Here is a 24283-nt window from a genome sequence, read left to right as displayed (position 1 = left end):
TATACTATCATTTTAGATAACAAATATGTGAGTTAAAATACATTTCTATGTGATCAACTATAAGCTGTTATTATTAAGGATTGACAACTATATTTGTATTGAGGAGAACTGTATTGAAGCAGCCTATGAACTTATTAATGGTTTACTGATTGATTGACTTATAGATCTTGGAAAGCAAAAATTTTCTTAAGGTCAAGTTGTAAAGGTAGGACAGTAAAGACCATGTAGGATTTAAGATTGTGAAGAAGTTGAAAGACTTCCTAGGCAGATGAAATAGGGATATATTGGAATATAAGGAAAAGAACTTGCACTCCAGATAAGTGAATGCAGTTGGGTGAATGGATATTTGCTGTATGAAAGAAGTGGGGAGAACTACTGGAAGTGGATTTTGGTGGATTAGAGTATGAGTATCTTGAATGCCAAGCTAGGGGATTGAGATTCCATCTGGCAGGCTGTTTTTGAAGGATGGCATGCCCAGGAAGCCAGGGCTGAGTAGTTCATTGCTAGTCCTAGTCAGGGACTCAATCATTCAGCCTGGTTGTCTAATTTTTCTACTGCAGGAAATTCATATGAAGAAAGGTTGGGTGGAAGACTGTGACGGGCTGAAGACCACTTATCCTTACCCTTACTACTAAAATCACTAAAATGCTAAACCTTTAATGCAACAGCCTTCTGGCTTGACTAGGAACACTACTTCACAAATAAAGGATGAAACCAAAAGGTTTATCAAACTCAGACCTAGAAGTGGGGAGAATGGTGGGAAGGCTGCAAATAGTCAATCATTTAATACTGAATGGAGAATTAAGGACTCTAGAACTAACCTTTGGAGAAAAGGAAGAACAGAAAAGATAAGATTTGGAACACTCATTATTATTCCTGTTTTCATATAACAGGGTTTCTTGTCATCCAACTATTCGTTATCTACATCCTAATTTTAAGGTGTCTATAGATTCCAGCCCTTCTAAGTCAGCAAACTGCTCATCCTGTTTCAGAAAATTACTCACTGATGGATTCATAACATAAACATAATACCTACCGTATAATAGAAATAAAATTCAAATCAACTTTAAAGTGAAATTCTGAATTTTAAAGATATAATATCATGAAGCCATTGTAAATAATACCAGAGATCTGCTGGGTTAAACATACAAAGCCACTGATAAATGAGGATGTGTAGTTAACAATTTAAAAAAGAGATACAATAGAAGTAAAAGAAAAAACAATTGAGTATCAAATAATTAAGAGAAGGCCTTGGAAAACTGTTGAATTTTTACCAGAATTAGCCTGTTTGAGCTGCTAACATTGAACATGCAGTGAAGGACAGTTTACTGTCCCATAAACCAGTTTTGCTGAAATAATCACTCGAAACAGAATGTAATTCTTTTTTTTAATTGTAGCACTTGTGCTTAATTAAAATTTAACCTAAATTTTACTGGCTATAAGAGAAAATATACTGGATTCGTTTATATAATAACATATTTTGACATAAATTTCAAATGAAAATTATTTTCAAATGTATTTTCAATTACTCTTCAGTCACTATTTACAGATGATTTTAAGTATATGGATTTTTTTTTTTTATGTACAAATCATCCTTGAAAAATAAGGATTCTTTTACTTGAGTAGGACTTATCTTAATCCAGAGATCAGATCTAGGTCCAATAGACAAAATTTTAAAGCTTAAAATTTTCTAATAGTAAAAGGCACTTAAAAAGTTAAAACCTCCTAACAGACCAGCATGCTGACTATAGAATCAGCTGATTTATGGGTAGTGAGCATTTTGTTATCAAAATACTCATCCACAGCTGAGTGAGCCTATAGCATGGATACATGGTAGATTTCTGTACCAGAAATTGGATGAGCTTGTGTGTGGATCTCCTTCCAAATGCTAAGATTTCAAGGGCTTAACTGAGACCAGAACAGCATTTTCCAAAGTTGCTAGAAACAAAGAGTCCTTTAAAATGTTCCACTGACAAAGGGTTGTAGAGCCAAATAAAGTTTAAAAACACTTCAGACAAAACTCTACTTAACAGTGAAATTCACAGAGCACATTATAGCTCATTCCACATCTCAAAAGTCCTCCAGTCACCAAACATGTTTAAATTTACTGAACCCAGGATTTCTCAAGTTTATTTTACTACAAAATCCTTTTTCTCACTTTTTTTTCTTTTTTGTTGACTTCACAGTCACTAATGTCCCATGGGAGCATAGGTGCTATTCAAAATATTTAACAAACTTCAAGTGAAGGCACTAAACAATCAGAAGGCTGTCTGACTAATTAGACTGACCATAAAACTAGTGTTCTTTGGATCACTATTTAGAGGAAAAATCTGGTTTAAAACTGAGATCTTAATTGATAATCTAATGCCATCAATCTGCAAAGTTGCCTTAATTAGTAGGGTTTTTTTTTTCTTTTTTTTGGTCACAGTTGCTGGACTTAAAATGTAGCTGATATAACGTAAATCATTTCAAAAAGGTCAAATGTATGATGTCACATGTTCTCTAGCAACAAATCCATTTCACTAAGTCTAAAATAATCTCTTTCAAGAGACGCAATATTTTTTTAACCCTGGAAGGTTCGGTTCTAACCTTAAAATAACTTAAAGACACTTTTCAAAACTAAACTAAAAATTGAAAAAAATAAATAATAAGTAGAAAAAGGCAAGAGCTAAAAGTAAGAGACATTTTCACTGGCCATTAAAAAAATTCTCTTCTTAAATCTGATTTTTAAAAATTAATAAAAAAGACTGGCAATTAACTTATTTTCCCTGGTGACTACTGCCTGTTTGGGGTAATACAAACATTTACCTAGATAACTGTGATTTAGAAGTAATAAGAATTATATTTTTGGTCTCTGTCCCAGTTTCTGCCACAGTTTCTAAAACCCTTGAGATTTCCTAAGTGATGAGATGATAATGGTGTCTTTTGTTACGTTAACAAGGTGATCTTTGGAAAGCACCTAAGGATGGGAGCGGGCAGCCTGTGGAACCAACCTTGTGATTAGAGGTTGGAACTTTCAGTCCCACCCCCTTGACCTCAGGGCAGGGAAGAGCCACTCAAGATCGAGCTCAGGGCTTCCCCGGTGGCGTAGTGGTTGGGAGTCCGCCTGCCAATGCAGGGGACACGGGTTCGTGCCCCGGTCCGGGAGGATCTCACATGCCGCGGAGCGGCTGGGCCCGTGAGCCGTGGTCGCTGGGCCTGCGCGTCCGGAGCCTGTGCTCCGCGACGGGAGAGGCCACAGCAGTGAGAGGCTCACGTACCGCAAAAAAAAAAAAAAAAAAAAATTGAGCTCAATCGCCCACGGTCAATGAGTCATTCAGTCACGGCTGTGTACTGAAGCCTCCATAAACCCCCAACGACAGGGTTCAGGGAGCTTCCCAGTTGGTGAGCACATGGAGATTTGGGGAGAGTGGCCTTCCATGCTTTCTCCCCATACCTCGTCCTATATATGTTTTCTATCTGGCTGTTGCTGAGTTCTACCATTTTATAATACACCGGTTAATCTAGTTAATAGAATATTTCTGTGAGTTCTATGAGTCACTTGAGCAAATTAATTAAAGCTAAGAAGGGGGTCGTTGGAACCTCTGATCTGTGGTACAAGGGTCAGAAGCACAGGTGACAACGTATACTTGGTGACTGGCACCTGAAGTGTGTGTGTGCATTCCTGCTGGACTGAGCCCTTAACATGTGAGATCTGATGCTATCTACAGGTAGATAGTGCCAGAATTGAGTTGAATTATAGGACACCCAGCCATTTGAGCACTGCTATTGGAAATGCAGCACTGCTATTGGAAATGGGGTGCTCAGGACCACTTAATGCTTTCCAGGCTCTGGCTTCTGTGAATTCATGACAACAGTAACCTCTGAAACATACACGTGTACCTTTGCCACAAAAAACTTCTGATAGACACAAAAGAAATGAATAAAAGTTGCTAAGAAAGGGGGTAAGGGACCTAACGTTGGTTGGATGAGGGGGAAAAATATTCCAGAAGGAATTACTACTACTATTTATCTTTTGATAGTATGTGATTTTTAAATATGTGATCTCATTAGATTTTCCAAATACAAATAAACAAGATAATTATCATTTTTTTAAAAAAAGGCTGAAGAAAATGTAGTTTTATATACTTCAGAAAAAAGAAAATTGAGGGAGGATTTGATTATCGTGTTCAGTAGGCCAAGAAATGTGAATAAAGAAAGAATTACTATAAAGGGGCCAGAAAAATGATTTAGGAGACAAGACTTTAGGAGACACTTTCTGATAAGCATAGCAGTAACTCTTGCCATTGCCTTTGTTTTTGGCCACGAACGGTTAAAGGCTCCTGTGAGAGGGCTACAAGGGGACTAGTGTCCACATCAAGTGGATAGCTTAGATCCTGATACCAACTACTGGAAATTATCCAGGGCCCAGGAAAGAAGTACTGGTAAGCTGCAGTTGCCAGCACGGTGCTTGGTAGATGTAAATATTTGTGGGTCTGCTAAATTAACGGTAAGACTATAATTCATAATATCTTGCACACAAACTAGATTGGTAAGTTTTCAGTGGATGACTTTATTACCATTCAGAACTCAGTTAGATGGAACAGTACTCCTCAATGATTGAGAAATCAATCTTCCTCAATCTTCATGTATCACCATGTGCAAATATTGCTCTCTGTTACAGATTACCTGCCTTCAGCTATGGATGAGACAGTGAGATGCACTTCATTCTCCTCTTCCTGGACACACAGAACAATGACCTTTTCTAACCTCCCTTGGAGCCAGGCAGAGGTCAAGTTTTTGCATTCTTGTTGAAAGGGTATGGGCCTACCACTTTCAGGCCTGGCCAGGAGATACTATGCATGATTGCCCATGTTCCCTTCTGCTGTCGTTTAGGTAGTCATGCATTTAAGACAACACCTCAAGGTGGAGGGGGCATGGGTTCCTGATTCACTACTTGAAAGCAATCTGCTAAGAATGAACCACCTAATTCACACTGGTCTCTGACAAGAGAAATAAACATTTATTAAGTTAAGACACTTGGCTTTCAGGAGTGTTTGTTAGACTACCTAGCATCAATTACCTTGAGTAATTCATTGCTAAACTGGTACACTGGTAATAACCACGGACTAGTGATGAGTCTTCTTAATTCCAATCCTCTCCATTTCTCATTGCTGATCTACTCTATACTCACCAGAAATTATTTTTCATAGGACTTCTTGATGACCATGTCAGTCTAGAATTACCCATAGTACCTCTATGTCTATCTCTTCCTCCAATTCAACTTCCCAGTAGGGGACCTGGCATTACCCCTCTGTGTAGATACAACCATGGAGGATCGGGTCCTAATGAGATCGTATCTAGAAGGGCCCTGTTCTGCAAGGTTTATGGTTTATTTTGCTATACCTTGGTTTCATATGTTGGTTTAAAATAAAAAGTGACATGATTTTTGAAGGTTGAAGCTGAGTGGCTGAACCAAATTTCTATAATCAAGTTAACATATATTTTCGTCTGTACTAGGTCATTTCTTAAAAATTATTTTTTCTATCCTATGAATCTATATGTTTACATAAGCATTAGCTATTATTCCCAACATCTATGTTATGGATGGAAAATAGGATTCTTCTCGTGTCCCAACTCAAATCAAACAGTAAAGCACTGTTTACATTATACAAGGTTTACATTGCACAGGACTGTTTATATTCTACAAGCATCCTGAGGTCATGTCTAGACCCAATGGGAAAAAATGTCATAATAGATTAGTAAGGACTGTAATGAAGATGGAAGGGGAAAGTGGTGGCATATGTGCTAGGCATTTATTTCCCCAACTGAGGTCATTTCCTTGTCATGTACAGTAAAAAATCACAATGTTACTGTAGTTGCTCATGTGCTGCAATCCACTGCCCACCCATCCACCCATCTAACATTTCTGAGGACTTAATCTGTGCCAAGGACTCTACTCTCTGCCTGAAAGGCAAGTGAAAAATACAACCCAGGTCTTTCCTGAAGGAGCACATAAAGGAAGACTGATCTCTGAATAGTAAGTGACACAAGATAATGGCTGAATGGGTGGTTTCTTTTATCGTGCACTTGCAGGATAGAAAGCTGAGAGAAAAATAGCTCCAAAGAGTTGGACAGTGATATTATCATTGATTTTCGAGTGACCACCAATTAAAGGGCATGTTTAGCAGCTAGAAATGAGGACCTCATTAGATGACTACAAGAGCCAGACACTTTCAAAACGTTCCCCTAAACTCTCAGTTCCATTTTCATTTCATGAAGAGACAGCTTGGGAAGTCGGAGGTCACGCTGTTGTATGTCCACAACAGGGATGATCTAAGGCACCGGTAAGCTCCTGCTGAGCTGCCACCTAAGGTCATATGACTGTGAATCATGGCGAGATATAATGACTTGGGCAACATTCTTTCCTGCAAATATGTACAAGATGGATGATGAATAGTATTGAAGTATAATATATGGTGCCGATCATGAATTTAAATTCCCTCAGAAATGGAGGAGAAAAAATTAGCAAAGGGCATTCTTGACTTCGTTGAGCAGCAATGTCTCTCTGACTCCTGAGACACTCATTTTCAGCAGTCAGGCCACAAGATGTGTCTTCAATTTCTGCAAAATCTAGTTCTAGCTAGATTTTGGGAACTAATGGGAACATGATCTTAATGGATGTCTCATGTCTCTCATGCGGTGTGGCTGTGGAAGTTTATGGGATGGAGTCAATAAAAAACACAGGTCCTTTTTTACAGCATTCTTTATATCTGTTCAATCTTGTCACTACCATAGTGTCCTACTAAAAGGACGTTTCAGGGATTGTGTGAGGCCTGGTACAGTGTGTTTTTATAGTGAGAGTGGGTCAGCGGAGGAGAATCACATGAGAGAAAACAAGAGGATGAGGTGCTATTCCTGGCTCCGGCTTCACCTCAGAGAATGACCTTGGCAGAAGCACTGAACCTCACTTTGAATCTTTGAACCTCAGTTTTCTCATCTGTGAAATGAGGAAAGAACATCCTGCCCCTTTGCTCCCTCTCAGGATTGTTGGAGGATTAAACAGATCAGGGCTATAACCTGAACTACGGTGAACCCATGAGGAAAAAAATTAGACATGACTTAACTATATAATATTCTTTTTAATCATTACTAATTTCCAAAGGTGAAGAAAACCTTGTTAAAAAAAATATGTAAGCTGATTGTTTTTCTGGAAACAAAATAAAGGCTCAACTAGCAACCCTGCATTAAAAAAGAGAACCTGAAATTCACATTCCAAATCTACTTCGAGACAGAAAGACCCCCAAATTCCTTCCAGTTTCCTAAGATTTTTCCACTATAATTTTTTTTAGTTATTGTCTTCTTCATAAAATGTTAGTTATATTTTGGGGTTTTGCTATTGCATAGTTTAGCATATATAAGGAAATCGTCTTTCCAATTCACAAATAAAAAAGGGAGTACAGGAGAGAAGAAGGAAGAGAGGGAAGGAGGAAGGAATAAACAGAGAACAAACCCACGTGGCTGAAAGAAACTGACCTGAGAAGACAAAACAATTCATAATTTAAAATACTATATAATACAAATGAAGTTAAAGATGTGTTTGCCCAGAAGAGGACTGACTTGAAGTAAACTGATATGATTTTCTGGATAACACCCTGTATTTCCCTGCTTTAGTGAAACAGCCAGTCATAGAAGAGCTCTATCTACAGGGAAATTATGAAAGAAATAATCTTCATTTCTCCATGATTCTTTAAAACCAAATTGGACTTTATTCCTTCTTATTTCTCTCTCAAACTCCACTCCTCGACATAGAAAATAGCATTCTGGAATGACTTAGAATTAGAGATCAGTCAATATTTCATGATTTTAAGGTTCTTCATTAGGAACAATGTGAATTCGGGCCCAATAATCCTAATCCTAGCTTTTTCTTTAGTTCTATAGTTCTATTAGGCCATGTTGTTAGAGCACTGTTTACACTTACTGCCAATAGTCTCTGGATTGGAGGTCAAACTGTTACTTACCTTCTTCAGCATACCCTTCAATGATTAAATGCCCCCAAGGACTTTTAAGAATCATTTTCATCTTGTAAATATTTTTTAATTGACATCTTAACTTTATAGTTGCTTCCCCTGTGAGGGAAAGAGACTAGGGTGATGGAGGGTTTTTGCTTCTTACTTTGTATGTTTTCAAGGACTTATTACTTTTTAAATTAAAATCAAGGAACCAGCACAAGAATGCTAGTAAGGTATAAGTGAGATGTAATGCTTGGTGTGCATAAGGGTTCAAGAGTCCACTGTGAGAGTGCAGCCTTTTGAACAACCTCAGCGATAAGTGGGAACCACTTGTCCAAGACTATTTTATTTAAGATGCAATACTCATTTCTATCCCCTTCAATACATTTTAAGTACTCCAAGCTAGAATAATGGGGCTAGAGGTGCAAGAAGAATATTATACCAAACAGGGGCAATATAAAAAAACATTACAATCAAATTTTCCTTATTAAAAATATAAGTCAAAAACCTAAATACAATATTATTCCACAGAGTTTTAAGGTATATGAAAAACATTGTGATAGGATGTTTCAAAAATTATGGTACAATCCCCTTCTGACACCCTCATTCCTGAGTCACCACTTCAGCAGGACTGGGCTTTGGCATACTCAACCCACATGATGAGACAATAGCAGAAGAGCTTGATGGCTCAGTTGCCGAGGACTAGCCCACTAGGTTCTGAAGACAAGTAGACCAGGTGCTCCCACTGTCCATGCCAACCACCAAACCTGTGAGCGAGGCTGTCTCAGACCAGCTCTCACTCAGCTGATCCATCAGTTGACTAACACTGCATGAAGGAGCCCAGATAAAACCAAAAGTAAAACACTACCCAGATGAATCCAGTCCCAAATTGCCAAGTAATTGCTATTTTAAGCCACTAAGTTTTTTGTTGTTGTTGTTTTGTTTTTTATATCTTTATTGGAGTATAATTTCTTTACAATGGTGTGTTAGTTTCTGCTTTATAACAAAGTGAATCAGTTATACATATACATATGTTCCCACATCTCTTCCCTCTTGTGTCTCCCTCCCTCCCACCCTCCCTATCCCACCCCTCTAGGTGGTCACAAAGCACCAAGCTGATCTCCCTAAGCCACTAAGTTTTGAGGTGGTTTGTAATACAGCAAAAGCTAATCTATACTATAATACGATTTGGTCAAGTGGGTTTATCCTTGAGAATGCAAGGTTGGTTCAGTATCAGCCAGTCAAATCATGTGATTCACTGTATTAGTTAAATAAAAGGAGAAAATCATATCATCATTCTTTTTAGATAGAAGAGATAAAAAGCATCCCATGAGGTTCAAAATCTATTGGGTAGGGTAAATTTTATAAAACTAGATCCAAATAATAACTATCTTTCCTTGATAAAGGCTATATACCAAAAATACATGGCACATGTATACACTAACAAAAATTATTATACTACCAATTTTTTAAAAAATTAGCATTTCCTTTAAGGAGAGAATTGAGATAAAGATTTCTAACGTTACTGGTCTATTGGAACGGACCTTTTTGGAGCTGTGTATTGAGAGAAATAGAAAGAGAGAGAAGGTTTAGAAGAATATAGATAAAAATGTCATATTTATAGATTGTTTTGATTATGTATTTCATTGGAAACACAGGAAAATCAATAAGCTATTAAATCTAAGAAAAGAGCTCAACATAGGGGCTGGAAAAAAATTAATACACCAAAATCAATTGTGTTCCTCCATAGCATCAATATCTAGATACAATACAAGATGAATTTACCATAGTAACAAAACCTATAGAGAGTATGGGGTTTCACCTAATAAATTATGCAGACAATCTTCATAATGAAAACTTTATTAGAGGACACACGAGTAAAAGAAATTTGTATCACAGGTATGGATGAGATGACTTACTATAATAATATAAATGTCCTTATATTAATCTATAAAATTAAATGCAACTGTAATAAAAGGCCAAGCTCTTTTTTTTTTTTTTTTTTTTTTGAGGGACAGCATAAAAAAGTGATTTTAAAATGTATCTGGGGGACTTCCCTGGTGGCGCAGTGGTTGAGAATCCGCCTGCCAATGGAGGGAACACGGGTTCAATCCCTGGTCCAGGAAGATCCCACATGCCACGGAGCAACTAAGCTGGTGCGCCACAACTGCTGAGCCTGCACTCTAGAGCCCACGAGCCACAACTACTGAAGCCCACGAGCCTGGAGCCTGTGCTCCACAACAAAGGAAGCCACTGCAATGAGAAGCCTGTGCACCACAACAAAGAGTAGCCTCCTGCCCCACCCCTCGCCGCAACTAGACAAAGTTCACACGCAGCAATGAAGACCCAATGCAGCCCAAAAAAAAAAAAAAAAAAGGAAAAAAGAAAAAGAGCACATTGCTCTATCTCCTATAAAAAAATTAAAATAAAATAAAGTAAAACAAAATGTACCTGGAAGAATAAAGTTCTCCATACAGCTAAGGTAGTTTTGAAAAATAAGCTCAAAATGGAGAACGTGCCCTATACATTAAGATATATTGGGAAGTCATGATAGATAAGAACTGTGTGATGCCCTTGGAAGAAACAGCAAACAAGAAAACAAATCAAACAGGTGGCCTAGAAATAGAGCTGTATACAGATAGAAAGTTGGCACATGAAAGAGATGGAATCATAGTCCAATGGAGGAAGTTGAATTACAGCTTTTGGGGAAACAGTCTCATTTTCAAAAGAGATATGAGACTGGATCTTAACCTAGTGATATCACTTATGTTGTACCCAGTCCTATATAGCTCACCTAATCTTCACAAAAAAATCCACAGGGCATAAACTATTATCCTCATTTTACGGGTGGAAAAACTGAGGTATGAGAGATAAAATGACTAGCCTAAGAAGTACATGGTGGAGCTGGAACTTAAACCCCACAGAAATCATTCTATTAACCATTATGTTATATAATTCCACCTAATGTACAAAACTAAAATACAATAGTTTTAATATTTAAATGTGAAAAATAAAATCTAGAGAGAATAAAAGAAATTGCAAGGTAATATATTTGTGATTTCAGGGTAAGAGATGAAATAGATCTTTGAAAAATAAAGAAGCATACATCGTATGAAGCAAAAGTGATGAATTTAACTATATTAAAATTATAAATTTATTAATATAAAAAATCTGATTTAAAAAAATGGGCAGAAGAGCTGAATAGACATTTTTCCAAAGAAAACATACAGATGGCCAACAGGCACATGAAAAGATGCTCAACATCACTAGCCATCAGGGAAATGCAAATCAAAACAACAATGAGAGATCACCTCACACATGTCAGAATGGCTATCATAAAAAAGAACAAAACTAACAAGCCTTGGCGAGGATGTGGAGAAAAGGGAACCCTGGTACACTGTTGGTGGGAATGTTAACTGATGTAGCCACTAGAGGGGTGGGATAGGGAGGGTGCAAGGGAGACACAAGAGGAAGAAGCTATGGGGACATATGTATATAGTATAGCTGACTCACTTTGTTATAAAGCAGAAACTAACACACCATTGTAAAGCAACTATACTCCAATAAAGATGTTAATAAAAACAAAAACAGGGGCTTCCATGGTGGCGCAGTGGTTGAGAGTCCGCCTGCCGATGCAGGGGACACGGGTTCGTGCCCCGCTCCGGGAGAATCCCACATACCGTGGAGCGGCTGGGCCCGTGAGCCATGGCCGCTGGGCCTGCGCGCCCGGAGCGTGTGCTCCGCAGCGGGAGGGGCCACAACAGTGAGAGGCCCGCGTACCACAAAAAAAAAAAAAAAACACAAAAAAACAGAACAACCATATAATGCAGTAATTCCACTCCTGGGTACATATCTGAAGAATACAGAAACACTGATTTGAAAAGATGCATGCACCCACATCCAGTGTTTATAACAGCATTGTTTACAATAGCCAAGATATGGAAGCAACCTAAGTGTCCATCAACAGATGAATGAACAAAGAATACGTGCCATATATACACAATGGAACACTGCTCAGCCATAAAAAATGATTAAATTGTGCCATTTGCAACAACACAGATGGACCTGGAGGGTATTATGCTTAGTGAAATAAGTCAGACAAAGACAAATACTGTAATGATATCACTTATAAGTAGAATCTAAAAAAATAAGACAAATGAATGAATACAACAAAACAGAAACAGATTCACAGATATAGAAAACAATCTAGTGGTTACCAGTGGGGAGAGGGAAGCAAGAGGGGCAAGATACAGACTGGGAATTAGGAAGTGCAGACAACTACGTATAAAATAAACGAGATACAAGGATATATTGTAGGGCATGGGGAATATAGCCAATATTTTATAATAACTTTCAATGGAGCATAATCTATAAAAATATTGAATCACCATGTTGTACACCTGAAATTAACATAATATTGTAAATCAATTATACTTTAATAAAAAATTAGAATTTTATGTACAATAAAGGATACCAAAGTCAGACTGAAAAACAGTTGATGGGTAGAAGACATATACATTATCTAAAACCCAATAAAGGACCCAACATCTGAATACAAAAACTTCTACATCTCTAAAGACACAGAATACTCAATAGAAAAATGAGCGTAGGTCATGATAGGCAATTCATAGAATGGAAAACATGAATAGCAAGAAAGTATATGAAGACCTAACTTTTCTAGAATCAGAGCAATGCAGAATTAAAACACCTTACTTCCTATGAATCCACACATGCCAAATTTCCAGAAGTTAAAATGCAAATTATGCTGTGGAGCAACTACGCCTGCGCACCACAACTACTGAGCCCGCGTGCCTGGAGCCTGTGCTCCGCAACAAGAGAAGCCACTGCAATGAGAAGCCTGCGCACCGCAACGAAGAGTAGACCCCTCTCGCTGCAACTAGAGAGAGCCTGAGTGTAGCAACGAAGACCCAATGCAGCCAAAAATAAATACATTAATTAATTTTTAAAAATGCAGATTAACAGCGTGTGGTGACAAAGGATATGGCAAGAGAGAAATTCCAAGTATTGCTGGTGAGGGGAAAATGGTACAGCTATTCTGGGGAGGAATCTGTGAAATAAGGCATATATATGACTTCTACCTCAGCCATTCCATGGCTGCACTGTTACTCTGCACTGTTACTCAAGGGGACATGTGGAAAGAGTGTATTAATGCTTTATGGTGGACATAAAGTGTTGAAAATAGCCTAAGTATGTATCACCAGGGTAATGGATAAGCAAAACATGGTATTAACATATGGTGGAATATTAGACAGTGGCCTGAAGCAATAATTTCTATGGAGCAACACGAATTTTAAAACAATAATTTTGTGTAGAAAAAATAAAAGAATAGGATGTGATTTTTAGTCGATACTACTTTTGCAAAAATTAGAAAATACAAAACAATTCGGTATTTCAAATATACACACGTTTAAAATAACTATGAAAGGTGAGTTGGGAAATTACATATTAAATGGCCCAAATGGTGCTATATAGGGGAAAATAAAGGAAATAAATCTGGCAGAGGAACGTCGGGGCCAAAACCAATCTTAAAAGTATTAGAAAATAGAGTGACCATACACACTGATGATAGAGTAACATGAACTGAGGCATATGGTCCCTTTTGAGTAAATGCCTTAAATACAAACTAAAAAAATAATGTCATAAGATTTACAAGCACTATAAAAATATTTAGCATTATTGCAGTAGATAGTAGAAATGTATAACCTTTCAACTTAAATAAAAACAAGACTGATGAAATATCATCTTTGTTCCCATGTCATCCATGCTAAGGAAGAAATAATAAATCAGCTTTTAAGATAGAATTTTTTACAATGAGATAAAAAAAACGAACAAAAAGAAACCCTAACTGTTTATCCCATGAAGGGAGAAAAAAACAATTTGAAAAGTCAGAGTAGAACTCTCTGAGGATAATATTTAACATCAATTTTTTTAAAACAGAATTTTAAGAAGCTGGTTTTGAATTGTTTCTAGAGTTTCTAATTAGCATGCTGAGGAAATACTGGGTCCCTCTTAATCCAGAAGCAAGTAAAAAGTTCTGACTCTTAAAATTCTAGGCTCTAGAGTAGGTGCGTGCTGGTGTGCTGGTGTGTATGTGTGTGTGTGTGCACATTTGCTGTGTGTTTTCAATAAACTCAAGAGTACATAAGGGTGTATGTTATTACATTGTAACAATTCTTGAGCAAGTCTAACTGAAGGTCAGTAGCAAACAAGTAGATGCCGCTTGGGTGGCCCCCCAAACTCTCAGGTAATGCACAGATCTGGCTTGGCAATCATGCTCTGCTTTTAGATATAATGCATTTTTATGTTCTTGTTAGCATTGAAAGACTAACTTGAATATTTTGCAACTGATGAAATGGACAACAGAGCAGTAACCTAGAGTTTACAAGTATTTGGGGCAGTAAAACTTTAGTTCTAGATTTAACTTGGATTTTAGTCCTAATTTAACTAATTTAACTTGGACTTTCTACAACGCATTTTTTTTCTATAAACTGGAGGTATATACCACCATAATCCTAAAAAACCTGTGACTTTGGGCTTCAGGGGTCTAAGCCTTCTCTCTAAGTGACTGAAAGGTACAACTGGATATTAGACCTGTCTAAAAATTGTCCTTTTCTGTCCTCATATACAAGGGTTCAGCTTGATTTTTGGATAGCTGTCATTAAAAAAAAAAAAAATGTGCAAAGAGCTAATGCCTTTTGCTACAAGACAAACCAATTTCTCCTGGACATGCAGTAATAGGAGGCAATGCCATGTGTTGGAAGCATGCACATATTTTATGATAGATATTAATCTGGAGGTTAACAGCTAGGTGCTCTGGTTGAAGTAGTTTATTTCAAACATACATATAATGTTAACCCACTTTGTAACAAAGCCTTCAACATTTCATATGCAAATTCGTTTTTCTTTCTAGTTTAAGCCCAAGGAAATCCCTATAAGTCTTGTCTCCAAAGAGAAAATATAAAGAATTCATAAGATTAAAGAGTTCTTATCAATTGTATAAAAAACTAGAAATGTACTAACTAGACAAAAATGCAGACGTCTAAGAGAACGTCCAAAAAATAGAAAAGTAGAGGACTGCACTGAGATTGCAATCCTGAGAAAAATACATTATTTCTAAATGGAAAAGTAAAAGGAGATAGTATAAGTTAAAGCCAGAAGAAAAATTTTAAACCTACAAAAATACGAGTCAATACAAAGTTAAAAACCCATTAATTTTACTATATACCCAAAAGATTCACAAAACAGCTCATGAATATCACAAATTAAAATAAAACAAAAGCCAGAAATATTGTTTTCCCCAAACTGTACTACCACCTGCTTATTGCTTCAGTGGTAAGAAGAAAAATTATCTTCAAATAGTTAAATTGTATACCTACTTATATTTTAACTCTTAGGTGGATCTTGTTATATAATATATATGATCTCTAAAGAAAACTTGTTGATTGTTTATTTTGGCATCTGTTAGGAAATTCCTATTAGATAAATCTCCTTAGATAACTCTTAAATAAAAATAGATGCAAATATAGTATGTTTCATATCATTCATTTTAGACCTCTAAGAGTTGGAAAAGCTCAACCTGGAGAAGAAACTAGTTTTATTGAGGGAAGAAACTACTTTCCAGTTTAGAAGAGGAGGGATTATCCCATTTCTGTAGAGGAAGCAATCAGGAAGATACAAAAAGAATGGTCCTTGCCTAGTGCTAAGGCCAGAACTACTGTGAATATTGTACCAGATCTTGTAAAAACAGCCACTGTGCTGGCACTCACAGGCCCGGGTCATGGTGTGTTCAACGATAAAGCTTTGTTCCAAAGGATGGAACTCCTTTGGGCCAAAGGGCTTTCACCTGCATTATTCCATTAACCTCACTGTTTTGTTATGGGAAATGTGTTTATTTTTTGAAATGACATTGAAATATATCCTTAAAAGAACACTTTAGGTCTCAACAAGATTCTCTTCTCTTTCAGCCAACATAATGTACCTTTTAGAAATCAACAGTCTACTTCTTTCTTTAAATCATCACATTTCAAAGCTGTAGCAGCTAATAAATGTTAATATAATTTTTCTAAAACTACAATCTCCCTAAATTTCTATGCTGTCTTCTTTATCCTGTCTTTTCAAGGTAAAGGTATCTTTCCAGTTTTCTTAGCATTATCAGGATTATGGATTTTGTTCATTGTTAAAGTTCGTTATTTATGGACATAAGTTAATGTAAATGCAAAAATATCTTGTATTATTCACAAGCTGGCTGACTTAAATCACTCGCTCTTAAAACAACTTTACTGCTCTCCAATCTGTTCAAATGCACGGAAATATAAATTCAGGATGATGTGGCTTTTCTGCAATGCTTTCTTTTCAGGCTGCAGTCTACATGACAGCGTTATATTTTATCCTTGCTGCTGTTGTTGTTCAATCTATAAAATCTCTCTTGAAGACCCCCAAAACAGCTTGTAATTTACTTTTACTTTTGGTGATTCACTGTTTTCAAATTGCCATCTCTGACCATATCCCCCTTCCAGGGGAATTTATGCAGACTCTTTTTTTTTTTTTTCTTCTACATACTGATTGACGGTAACCTGAGCAATTTACCACTTCTACATCCATGTAGTAGCTCAAATAAAATGAGTTCCTGTGTTAATCCCACGGTAAACCTCGGTAATTCTCACATCACAGGAGTTGTAAACGTTTGTTAACAGAAAAAGAATGTTTTTCCCAAAATAGCTACATAACTCTTAAGACTACTCAAATTCCTAAATAATCCTTTTTACAAGACTCCCGCCAACCTTATTTTGATACATAAAACATGTGAAGCCTATTTTATAAGGTATTTAACAGTGACTTCATCAAAACAGCTTCCTAGTTGTTCTCATAATGTCTTTTTTCTAAAGTTTTCAAAATGTTTTTAAGCCAACTTGAATAGTGATGAATGTGAGCCGCTATCAAAACGCTTAAGAAGCATTCTGCCAGACAAGATGGGCAAAAATGTTCTAGATCTGCTCAATCTGACATTAGAGGTCATGCAACTTGAAAAAATGAAATAACTATTTCCAACACTCATTGAGCCCTTCATTTTAAAAATAACTTCAGGGCTATTTCCACACTCTACATTTAATAATACAATTTTTTAAAAAGGATGTTAGGCTCGGTGAAATCAGAAACTGATCTGCCACTTAAAGCTGGTGAGTCTATTCTTAATGGGCCTCTGGTAGATTTGGGATACTGACGAGAGCAGTTTCATTTAAGAACTTCACTAAAAAGAATGACATCCGAAAAGGACTGCTGGGGAAGACAGGGAAGAGAAGACCGGAGTCTCCTGAGAAGAAAAAGAGAAACGATTTAAATAAAGTCGCTAAGGAGGAAGGAGGTGGTGAGACGCGTAGACAGAAGAGCGAGAAAGAAGATTGAACGAAGAAGTGAAATGGAGCGCAGAGGAAGGCAGAAGCTAATGAGGAAACAAATGGGAAAAGGTAGTGTTTTCAAACAGGCATGCACCAGGAAGGGACGAGTTACGGCCTGGAGTAGCCCCAGTGCTTTCAGGTGAAAGAGATGCTCGCAGAGAACAGGGACAAGCAGTTTACTTCCAGGCTTTGGAGCAAACTAAAATTCCCTGCCCCGAGCCTCTCCCAGCCTCGGCCGAGCGCGGAGGCGGCGGCTGGGGAAGGGGCCTAGCCGGGAGCCAGGCCCGGCGTCCCGCTCCTCTGGGCTCCGCGGCCGAGGGAAAGAGGCGAGGATTAAGCGGGGAGAGGTCCCGGCCGCAGCTCGGCGGCACCCCGAAAACGGTCCGGGGCCTCGGCGGTGCCCGCGAGCCGTACCCCCTGCGGCGGGGCGCCCAGCGGCCTTACCTGGGGCGAGGGAGGGAGGCGAGGTCTAGGGCGTCCGCTCGCGCCCGCCGCAGAACCCCTCTGCTGCACTCAGCCCAGGCTTCCAAAGGAGGCGCGACCCTGGCTCAGCCGCCGCTTTCCCCTCGGGGTCTTGGCCACCGCCTCCGCCGCCTCCGGGCCTGTTTACACCGTTGGGCCCGGCACGCCGCCGCCGCTGCCGCCTTCTCTCCACCCCAGCGCCGTTGCCGATTCGGCCGCCGCCACCTCCTCCGCCGCAGCCTCGTCTCTCTGGAGCATCTTCCAGCCACCGAACCCTGAGAAACAGAGACTCCAGCCGCGCCGGCAGGAAACTCCCCCGCAACTGCTAGGGGGACGAAGCGGTCAGAACACCGGCGGCTTTTCCGCCATTGAGCAGCAGCCGCTCCGCTCCTTCTGCCTATGCAGACTCTTAACCCATAATTGCTTTACTCTTTAACCTCCATTTCTGGGTTCTTAAATTAACTGTTACATCAGTGTTCTTCATTACTCAAATTATTTTTTCTTAGGAACTTTTCCTGGAAGTAAGTTCATGCTATTTTTGACAAGCAAACATTTGACTTCTGAAAGAATTCTTACAGAAATGGGTTTATATCCCAAATGCACCACCAAAAATCTCTGTGACCTTGCATAAACGTCCCTTACCATTTCAGGTGCTATCTTTGCTTGACTCCAAAGTGAACTGATTAAAACTATGAGCATCTAGCTGTTATGTACTTTTGTCTCAGCTTGGTCAATGAAACTCTCAAAAATCCATCAGATTTTCATTATTTTTATCATTAGCCTGTTTGTGTAAAATAAGTTACCATTTATGGAGCCAGTGTTCTCCTTTATTCCGGCATCCAATCATTGTAAATATTTCTCATGGACACATTCTTAGAAGGCCTATGAATAACCTGGCCTCTTACTGATTCTCCCTTTTGGAGTCTTACTAGCCAGACTTCCCCAATAACTTTCAGAGAGAGTTTTCCCCCTTTCCGGGTCTTCTTTTTGACTTCTATACGCCATAGAACTTTGAAAAGTCATCACACCAATACTAATATTACCACATACCCTCCAAAAAGCTCCAAGCTGTTTATGCCTATTCATTAAGTTAATACTTTATCAAAACTTGTCCAATTGAGTAGTTTTAGCACAGATATTTTACACATTTTAGCACAGACATGCTCTGTTTAAGGCTGACAGATCCATTAGGAATTAACTTTCTGGTACATTTTCCCTCTGACATTTTCCTCACAACTGCGTTTCCTCATAACTGAGCCATCAGTTATCTCTTGCCTATAGAAAGGCAGATAAGAGAAAAGAAAGCTAAGTGAGAAAAGATATGTAAATAGACTAGCACAATATTGGACATATAATAAGTATTCAATAAATGATAGCAAGTATTCTTACCCTTATCCTCACATTAGTTTATATGTATTAAAAACTGATTACTGGACTCAACTCTTACTTCCATTTCTCATTAGATCCTCACAGAAACCTTGGAGGAAGCGAGGTTTTATCCCCATTTTACAGGTTGGGAGACTGCAGCCTAGAGGGCTTAAGTACCTTAACTGAAGTCATATAGTCAAGAAATAAGCCTATATTGGTCACAATCACTTGCCCATGCTTTGACGTGACACCGCCACCCATCATTTACCCAGCTTCACCAAGGTACTACTAAATTTTTTACTCTTATTCTCCTCTCTTTGCTTCATACTACCATTGCCACCAACCCAGTCAAATTCACTTTTAATTTTCCAATGTTAGTGAAGGGAGTAGAAGGTGGAAATTGAGGTTAAAGGAGGAAACTTTAATGTTATTCAAGGATGACTTCATCTTAACTTCCAGCCTTCGTCTACCCATTCTCTGCTCCAGTCACACGCAGAGTATTTGCTATCTCTTCCGTAAGTCTTGACTTTTCTTGTCTTTATGCCACTTTTCTTTTCTCCATTTGCAATGAATCTCCCTTTCCCTTGGTTCTTCACCATTTCTTACTCCATACTCTCCATTAAAATTGAAATCTACCTTTAAAGCCCAACTCATATACCAGTTCTGTCCTGCAGTCTCCTGGATCTGCCAAGTCAGAACTAACCACTTGCTCCTCCGTGCTCCTGCAATGGCAATGATGTTAGAAGGGCGAGTGATTTTACAGCTCGCTCACCACCTGCGGGAAATACGTCCTATTTGCCCTTCCACATCCTTTCTCCACCCAACTCTATATGGATGGCTTGCACGGCCTGTCTTAGTAAGTGTCCTTGCTCTGGCTTCCGTTTGGCTCACCAATGAAGAGTACCAATAGAAGATTGTAGGGAACGAAGGAGGGGAGTGAAGTTAGGGTATTAATTCTTGCCAAATTGTTGGGAGTTGGCTGCATCCCCCAACTAACATACAGTGCTTCTCTGTGGGGCGTCACAGCATCTTTGGGGAGGACTCTCTCTCCAGCAAGCCTTCCTTTCTCTTTCATCTCCTATAAAGTAGCCACACTTTTACTGAACCCAGGGCACTACACTATCTCTTGATTCTCTACATTGGGCTCAATTTATCCTTATTGATGTACCCCTGATTTCCTGCTGAGGCCCTGTCTGATGAACTTCATAATATGCTCTTCTAAGCTGTTAATTTTACAAACCACATTATTACACTTATTAGAAGAATGTCTTCAGGATGTGTCAGTAAGCTCTGATTGGTGATAATGGTAAACAGCTAGAATTTATGGAACGTAAAGCATGCTTTGGTTACTCTCTTGAGTACACCGTGTGCATTATTCTAATTAATTTAAATCACTATTAGCTAAGCAAGGCACACAGATGCTAAGAGGTTCCCAGAAGTAACTTGCTCATGGTCACTCCAGTGTCTCAGTAGTGTTTAGGACTCAGATCTGTCCAAAGCCTAAACCTTAAGTTCTAGGTCTAAGCAGTGGGTCTCAAACTTGAGTATGCATCAGCGTCACCAAGAGAGCTTGCTGAAACAGGTAGTGGGCCCCACCCCCAGAGTGTCCGAGTCTGTAGGTCTGGAGCAGGGCCCAAGACTTTCACTTCTAAAAATTCCTACGTGCAGCTGATGTGCTGGTCTGGGTACCAGACTTTGAGAACCACTAGTCCAGGCATTTTAGGTCCAGAATTTCAGGTGTTAGAATAACTTTCTGGTGATAAATGTCGAAAAAAAAAGCACTGCATTTTCCTGTTTGTAAGGAGGTAATAAGTTCAATCTTAAAGAGTCAATAATGGGGCTAAGTGTTTAAGAAAGAAGAGTTATTCTCCAGGAAGATGGGAGGAGATGGACATTCTAAGGACAGGAATGCCCTTTCAGGAAACTTGCAAAGGGAACAGAAAAATAACATAGTAAGATTCTGCTATCCAGTGTTCACAGAACATGAGTGGGATACTCTTGACTGTAAAATGGGAAGCCAACTTTTGCTCACCATATACATACCTTATTCAGTACAAATGTTTATTAAGAATCTCCAAAAGCTAGACACTAGGCATCGGGGCTACACTGATAGAGCAGATAAAGTGCCTGGCCTCAGGGAGCTTGTGCTTCAGATGATGTACATCAGCTAGACAGACTGAATGATGGATACTATATTGGGTTCACACTTCGTCTCAAGAAAAAAATATATCCATAGACGTGATCCAGGAGTCAAATGGCAAAAGAGCTAGCCTCAAAGTGAGTGTTAATTTCATTAAATGGTAGGTAAAAATTATTTTATATGCCGAGATAGGCCCTGCTTAAAAGACACACTATTCCTCCAAACGTATTATACAAGCCAGCTTATGAACCTGTTGACTTTTTCTAGGAGAAATGTTGCCTTCTTTCCCAAGAAGGGAGCGGTAGGGGTCGGGGTGGAAATAGTTTCATCATCAGAGGCACAGTCTCACTGCTACTGCTCAGCTCCAATTCGCAACCTTCTGAATGGTTTCCAGACTAAGTCATTTAGCAAAGTGATGAAGAAAAAATGGCCCATTAATCTTATGATGCGTGTTATAACTTAACTCTGGGTTTAGCATAGGAAAAATATTATTTGCATTGATTAGAAATATGCTTTACCGCTGCATATATTATTCACTCTGAACATTCTAAAATTATTAGCTGGGTTGACATGATGAACTGCACAGGAGTACTTCTAGATGACATCTCAATGTCATCTGTTACTCACATCATATAGGTCTAGGAATCAATATGTATTTTACTCAATATGAGACCTTATTCCAAACACCAAAATATGCCTGTTTTTATTCGATGGTTATCATCATGAAACTACCAGCTAAACATCATTTAGAAAATTCAAAGCAAGTAAATTACTGTATTAACTCTCCAACTATGATTATGACTTTCCTCCACTTATAGCTGAACCTAATATAATGATCTGGTCAGTCTGACTAGGAGGATTTATTCATTAATTTACTCAAATGTTCTGAGGTATATTTTGAAGGACTTAAATTATGGTCTGCTTTGTAGGATCCAACAGTAAGGGTGCAGGTTTATCTCTTACAAGCTCTGTGACCTTGCCCAAGTGACTTAGCATCTCTGAGCCTCACTTTCCTAATCTGTAAAATGGAAACAATAATAGAACCCAAGTTGTAAAGCTGAAGGAAAAAAAAGTAATATGGTAATGTATTTTGGCACAAAAGAGCAGTTACGCTGATGGTCATTATTTGTGAATACTGTTGCTAAGATTATTGAAAACCTGTTGTGTGTTAGGTGCTGTTCAAGGACTAGAATTTTAAGACTGTTCTTCACCTTTATCCCAGTTTTACCTGCAAAGTTCTGCCATGCACTGGAAAAACATACTGGTATTTCTAGGGAAGGGGACCACTCAGGTGACATTTTTGTTTCACCAGGTATATAAAGTATACAAAGGTTATAGTGTATCTTTCAAGTCCTTTGGACGTCTAGTTACCTTTCACTAGAATGATTCTAGTAGATCCTGATAGATAACCTGAGACAAGGTCAGGTCAGTGATGTTGGTACCTTTTCTGGCTTAAGAGCATAGGGCAGAAACACAAGAAGAGAGGTCTTCCTTTTCCACTCCTGTTACTAAGAACCCTCTCGAATAATGACAATCTGAAACAGATCACTACATTGTTGCATGTTGTAGAATCAAAGCAGTGTACAAAGCAAAGAGCACTGGCCTCCATTATACTTGCATTTCACTCGAGATTCACTTTTCTAGACCGTGGAGAAAGCAGATGTTCCAACACTTTCCAGGTACTGGAATATTACAATCTGGCAATCTCCACCACTGCATGTTTGATCACACTATTCCCTGCAAATGGAATGCTGTTCCATCAAGGTCAGATTGACCAGTGCAAATACGCGATTTTATCGTACGGTCAGAACCAAATTAACTTACTGAAATTCTGCCCAGCTCAGGGTCTACCTTCTCTGTGAAACCTCCTGTGAGATCCCAAGTTACAAACAACTCTATCTTCTTCAGAAGACATTGTATACTACATAAATAGTAATTTACATATATATATATGTATATGTGTGTGTATTTCTTTGTTACATTAAGTTATAACTGCTGTGGTTTCTCTTCTTAACTAAACTGGACCCCCTTATCATCACAGTGGCCATGTACATCATCGTATCCTCCAAAAAATCCAGATAATAATATCATGGATTCAGTATATAGTTGTTTAATAGAAAACAATTAACTAACCACTGCAGAATACTAGTGTCTCTCAAGGTGTGTTCAGTGGATCATAAATCCTATGAGACAGTCCATGAAGGAAAAGATTTCAAATAAATTTGGGATCTGTTGTCCACTACATCTCCTTATCAGAGACTCATAATTCACAAGACTCGTAAAAAGCTCTGTAGCAAAGAAACTGTTGACTTAGTTTGACCCAGTATTTCTCTTACAAGAGTATCAGTTCTGGAGGTCAAGGACATTTTCCACCTCTAATACAACATCTCTACTGCCTAGTAGAGTGCCTGGCACTTAGTAGACACCTAATAAATATTTGAATAAGTTTCCACATACATTCCCCCTTTTAAGCTATAGAAGAAAAACACAGTATATAGTAGATTTTGATTTACTTGGGGAGAATAATAATATGAATAGATAAATTTACACAAATCATTTTAAAGTATATCTATTTGATAATACTTTTTTCCACAAATCTACACAATTGCACATTTAGTGGTGATAGTAAACGAACTACATTTGCTTCTGAAAACTTGCTAAGAAGGATGGCTACTAAAAACTACCACTTGAACCCAGAACAATTGATTTAGTTCATTGGTCCCCACTCCTTAGCACTTTTAATATAGAAGAAAATAGACGCATATATTTCTTTTCTGCCATAATATGACATCATATAAGGAATGTGATTTTATTAGCTAGAAATAAGATTTGCTTTTGTTATTTTAGTACATTTGATCACATAAGAATAATTCTAGATTTTTTCCCCTCCTGTGACTCTCATAGCA

General features: G+C 38.3%; 1 protein-coding gene across 6 annotated transcripts in view; it reads right to left on the bottom strand.

Annotated features, from left to right (window-relative positions):
* Positions 1 to 24283, bottom strand: part of LOC307188489 (uncharacterized protein) — a 118699-nt gene that overhangs the window by 71586 nt on the left and 22830 nt on the right. For 3 of the 6 annotated variants that reach the window (XM_079925649.1, XM_079925648.1, XM_079925647.1), the window contains exon 1: positions 17852 to 17955. The exons of the other annotated variants lie outside the window; for them this stretch is intronic. The gene's annotated coding sequence lies outside the window, so the exon portion shown is untranslated. Of the gene's footprint in view, positions 1 to 17851; positions 17956 to 24283 lie in introns of those variants that run through there. 6 annotated transcript variants of the gene reach the window in all.

This window comes from Stenella coeruleoalba (genome assembly GCF_951394435.1).
Source record: "Stenella coeruleoalba genome assembly, chromosome: 7".
Classification (NCBI taxonomy): Eukaryota; Metazoa; Chordata; class Mammalia; order Artiodactyla; family Delphinidae; genus Stenella; species Stenella coeruleoalba.
The sequence above is the reverse complement of the archived record's forward strand: the minus strand, read 5'-3'. Positions and strand labels throughout refer to the sequence as shown.